Source organism: Odontomachus brunneus, unplaced genomic scaffold (assembly GCF_010583005.1).
Source record: "Odontomachus brunneus isolate Ranch 3 - 2012 unplaced genomic scaffold, Obru_v1 Obru_scaffold_012, whole genome shotgun sequence".
Taxonomy (NCBI): domain Eukaryota; kingdom Metazoa; phylum Arthropoda; class Insecta; order Hymenoptera; family Formicidae; genus Odontomachus; species Odontomachus brunneus.
In genome coordinates this window covers 1,458,203-1,463,939 of record NW_022639462.1, presented here as the reverse complement: position 1 = coordinate 1,463,939, position 5,737 = coordinate 1,458,203, and the positions used below count along the sequence as shown (strand labels likewise).

Below are 5,737 nucleotides of genomic sequence, written 5' to 3'. Positions count from 1 at the left end.
CCCCCCCCACCCCGGTGCATAAGTTGCCGCCGTTCAAACGCACTTTGAAAATAAGGCTTCGCGCGTTCGCGAACTCCATAGCAACTCAATTATTGATGTAACGAAGCCTACGTTGCGCCCGCAGCACGTGTTGCGAGTCGGGCGCAATCGCGGTGACGACTTCGCGAGAAGAGTAGAAATATCCGCTGCACGCAAATAGCACGCCGAGCCTCATTCTCGTGCCGCCGTTAAGCGTGACGTGTTGCAATTCCACGACGCGGAATTAAGATGGATACGCCTGCGGAAAATATGATTCTCCCCCGCGAAACAATCCGTTCGCGTGCGCCTACACGTCTCGTCGTGGGCGGAGAAGAACGACGCGAATCTTAATGATCTGAGGGCTGGGATTAGAATCTACAGGCTCGATTTAATAATTCACTACTGCGCATGGCGATTTCGCGGTCTTCGCGATAATTCGGCAAGGCGATCACGTACGACGTCGGCGCCGTCGGTTGTCGATAGAACGCGCGAAACAGAACGAGGCAAGACGGAGTCACGTGCGTGTCATTTTTCTCGATGTAATTCCGATAACAGCTCGACCCGAATGATGCGCCCCGTGATTCCGCTCACGTCACTCTTTCTTCTCTTTATTCCTATGGAATATAGATATCACGGTCATTTTATTCCTACATTTCGCGATATTTCTGATAAGTTTCTGACTCGCGGTGACTTACGCGAGCTGCGTCATTTGCAATTTAAGTTGCAAGAAACATACTTTCTACTTGGGTTATATCCGAGGTGCAGAAAAAGAGAGAGGGAGAGAGAGAGAGAGAGAGAATTTATTATTATTTTCCGAGGCAAAGGAGATTTTTCACGAGACGTCGAATACGCAGTTAGAAATAACGTAGATTTATCGCTAGGGGTGCTACACGCGAAAGAAACGAGATCGCTGATGAGCCACCCCGAGGGTCACACGCGATGCGGAAGGGGAACTGAAACGACTAATATCGATTTTCTCACTTTTATAAATGCCGCAGAGAGATGGACACGAAACCCACGGCGAGAATGAGAATCCGCGCGCATTACGCGCGCATGAGTCCCCTTACGGCGATACATGATACGACTCGCGATTCTCTGTGTATGTCGCGACGGGGATCTCTGTGGATTCCGTCTGTGCATGGTGAGTCATCGCGTCATTCGCAATGACTTGGTTTACATCGTGCACTTGATACGCGTACTAAATAGTAACTTTCTATTAGATAACACAGGCTCACAATTTAAAAAAAGTTAACTAATAGTGAAATATTAATGGCACATAAGGAGCTAGCACGGATGTCTTAGTGCTATTAAGTACTAATATAATTTTAATATTAATATGATCGTGGGAGGATAAATGTAGTACAATAACATCTCTTACGAGATCGACTCTTTCGTTCTTTCTCACCTTACATCTTAGAGAATTTATAAACATTGTGTTGCGAGATTACTGTCGAAGCCTCGGTGGCCGAATGGAAAGGCGTCCCGCCCGAAAAGTGGGGAGGTTCCAGGTTCGAGTCCTGGCGGAGGCAGTTTTTTTCGCAACATATATAAAAAACAGGAATCTATTTGAGTCTTCGGTTAATGGGGGTTTGGGATTTTAATTAAAATATATATTTAAATTTGGGACTCAAGAATCGGTCTAAGTATGGAAGGTTGATTCTCCGCGTACGGTAGTCGAAGAGAAAATTTCGATACGTGCGTTTGACATACTGGACATTTTTATCCTCCCACAATTATATTAATATTAAAATTATATTAGTATTTAATAGCACTAAGACATCCGTGCTAGCTTCTTATGTGCCATTAATATTTCACTATTAGTTAACTCTATAAAGGAGCGTTCTATTATTTCGGTTGAAAAAAAGTTGTCTGTGCTGGGGTACTGACTAGGTGTACTATACGTATTTTGGGCTGCTGAATCCAAATCCGGTGTCAGATTTGTTCCATCACCCTTGAGGAAAATCGAGAAAATCGTGAAAAGGAGCAGATATCCATGTTTTTACGGAGACATGTATTCAAGGAAAATTCTAGAGTGACGAATAACCCTATAACCCCACAACCAACGTTGAAAATACATTATGTACTTCAACATCTGATGACTAGAACAACCCAATAACCCATATACCATCATACATATTCGGTTTTAGTTCACCCATCAATCCTTTAACATCGCATAGATTAGAAAATCTAATCTGTGCGTGCCCTATCGTGGTCACATTTATGTTATTGTCCACGAGATGGAATCTTTTTTCTATTCGAAATATAAATTCTACAATATATGATCGTCGATCAGATAAATCCTGCTGCTTCAGAGGATGTTGCAGATGATGACAACTGCCCCGTAGGGGATATGTAGAATAATTCGTTTTCCATGTTGAAGTACATAATGTATTTTCAACGTTGGTTGTGGGATTATGGGGTTATTTGTCACTCTAGAATTTTTCTTGAATACATGTCTCCGTAAAAACCTGGATATCTGCTCCTTTTCACGATTTCCTCGATTTTCCGGAAAACTCAAGGGTGATGAAGCAAATCTGACACCGGATTTGGATTCAGCAGCCCAAAATACGTATAATACACCTAGTCAGACCCCCAGCACAGACTTTTTTTAAATTGTGGGCCTGTGTAATCTTACACGGAAAAAAAGATTTGGTTGAATTAACCAAATATATCTGGTCGAATATGAACGATCCAGAAATTCCGATTGAAAAGTACACTGTTAAATATTGGAGGGTCAATTTTAAACCAATTTCTTGAGTTAAATAATATTTAGTTATTTTTAACTATCATGTGTGTCAAAATTTACTATTTTAACACAAAACATGTGTTTAAAAAAACAACCACATCTAATCAACCCATTTAAAACAATATTAAGTCATTTTTTACTAAAACAAAGGTTACATTAACGTGCACATAATAAAAAATAAACTAAATTTTAGTCAAATTTAATACATTTCTTAAGTTAAATTATTTAACTCCATTACATTAGTTAAATTAACGATATATTTAGTAGGAGCAGTGGCGATTCATAGGAATGGTTAAAAATAACTCAAATTGAGTATAATTTGACATTACGGATTTAACAGTGTAACCCGAATTTTGTTTAAATTAACAAGATTTTTGGTAGACTAACTAAACACGTCTGATTAAATAACTAGACAGATCTAGTTAAATAACTAGACATGTTTGGTTAGTCTACCAAAAATCTTGTTAACTTAAACAGAATTCGGGTTACTTCAATTTCTGAATCGTTCATATTCGACCAGATATTTGGTTAATTCAAATCTTTTTTTTCCGTGTAATATCGACAATGCATGTCAACGGCGACGCATTCAATCAATACAATACGTTTTATTGATGAGTTTTATGCCAGCTTAATATACCGTTGTTTATATATATCGTCGATATTAAGATTATCCAATAGAAAGTTATTATTTAATATGCGTATCAAGTGCACAATGTAAACCAAGTCAATAATTCGGCAAAGCGGACAGAAGGCGCGAAACAGGACGAGGTAATAACGGCGGAACAATTTGTGCGCGTTTTGTCCTTTTTAATGTAACTTCAACAGTTTGATTCAAACGGTACCGCCCCGTAACGTATATTTCCCTTCGCGGCTCTAGCGATCGGAAAATACAGACCTTGCAAATGAAAAAGAACAAGTTTTCGTCGGCAGAAATATCGTGGTGCTCCACATGTTCGCTCTCGATACAATCCGAGTGGAAAAAAATCTCTTGCTCTTCTCTCTTTTTCTCACGGGCGGATTAAGGCTTTGGGGAAATCAAAAATATGGCAGTACGGGAAATTTTATCACTACGGACGTTCAGTGTTGACGTTTTTTTATATGTAATACATACACACACACACACACGCACACAAAGACGGAGGTTCTGTGTTTACAGACTGGAATAAATGCGGAAATAGGACTTTGCTCGGAGGCATAACAACGAGCGGCGCTAATAAATGAGTTTCCCCACTTTGTGATCGCCCGCGGGGCATCGGGCAACTCTAGCTGCAATCTTCTGTGCACGAAAGCCAGGAATTCCGCATTGCAGTGAGGCGCTGCTCTATATATCTGGCTGATGCAAAATCGACAAATGTCATTAATTGCCGCAGCCTCTCCTTCCCAGTCATCGTCCCGCTAGCCCGATAACTTATTCGCAAAAATATGCGCTGCGACGAACATGGCGAGACAAATTCCCCTCCGGGATGCTGTTCGCGATCATTGTTAGATCGACGGCACCGTGTGCGCGACGAGAGGCTCGTTAAGAGCGACGTATACTCCGGCTGCTTACAACGAGGTCGACGACGAATTGCATAGTCTTTTTGGTAAATGCAGTTTCCTCGCTTCTCCACGCTAAAAGAAATATGATTTTCTCCGATTTACTCTCGTGAAGGAACTCAAACGAGCAATTTCGTGTTTGGCGGAGCTCAGCGACCAATTGGGGGTGAAATAAAACTTAAGAGTTTCAACTCCACGTTTCGCGTGCCGCCACAGACGCGACGTTTAACGCGCGTCGGTGTTTGTTGGCACGAGGCGCGCGCGCTCAGCCGCCACTTAAATGCCATTGTCTGCCGTCATGTACACACGACATGTTTGTCACTGTAAATGCGATAAAGAGGCGAGAAGGGGCTGTATCGATCAACGTGTTGAGCTGTGCCGCGACTGTGCCGATTGGAGAGAGACGCGACTCGATTCGATAGACCAGCGAAATTCCAATATCATACAAAAGAATTCGCATCTGCGCCACGTTGGTAGCGCTGACAAAAAGAGATGCACTTTGTGCGCGTGTATGTGTGTGTGTGCCGAAACCTATTCCGCCCTGAAATCTCGCCGTTGCCCTTTGAAGCTCCGCAATCTTTCACTGTGTGTCTCGTTCTCATATCAGAGAGCGTCCCGGTGCGCTACAAGAGCTTTCAGAAAACCGTACTCTTTCTCTCTCTCAGAGTCGCGTTATTGGTAAGTAACGCGCTTAATTTATGAGAACTCTTAGACCTCCATTGCTCTATTTCAAACTCTCGTGGGCGTCATTGAAAAAGGAGAAGAAGAAGACATCGAGAGAGAGTACAGCGGGATCGGCAGGAAGATAAGCTTCTTCCACAGTTTGTGTCTTCCGTTGGTGTCGTTCGATGAGGGAGTACGAAATTAGCCTTTCCATCTTGGCGCGCGTCTCGGGGTGTCTCTCGCCGATGAAAAATGTCGGCTTATCTCGCAATCGGGCGCATCCATTATTGAGGAGGCGCGTGTCGACGTGCTTGTACAACGACGACGAGGTGGATGGGTGGGAGGAAGAGGAGGAGGGTAAGGACAGGAGGAGAGAGAGAGAGAGAGAGAGAGAGAGAGAGAGGAGGAGAACGGTGTGCAGCGAGAAAACTGTCGTGACACCGTCGGCACGCCAAGGCTTGGTGACCCGCAAACAGCCGGACACTCCATTCCACAAAAGCCGTCCATCAAGCATCAATAATGTAGAAGGGTCGTAGCGTGGCCTTGCCTTGCGAGATATCGACCCGCTCGCGAATATCGATTACTTCCATCTGCGCGGCGGCTCAAGGTGCCGGCGTACGCTACAAAGTAATTTCCACCGTCGCACGCACACTGCGACGCGCGCGCGACGATGTCGGTGAAGGTCCGATTAAACGAGAGTAATCCCCGTCCGCGATCTTCCTTGTGACGATGTGGCGATGTGACGGCGGGCGAAACTGCGCGTCGCTGCAAAAA

The 5,737-nt window shown here is 43.7% G+C and overlaps 1 non-coding gene across 1 annotated transcript; it reads left to right on the top strand.

Annotated features, from left to right (window-relative positions):
* Positions 1-1,473: 1,473 nt before the first annotated feature.
* Trnaf-gaa lies at positions 1,474-1,547 on the top strand. The gene has a single exon. It is a non-coding gene; the product is annotated as a tRNA-Phe (tRNA).
* The last annotated feature ends 4,190 nt before the right edge of the window (positions 1,548-5,737 follow it).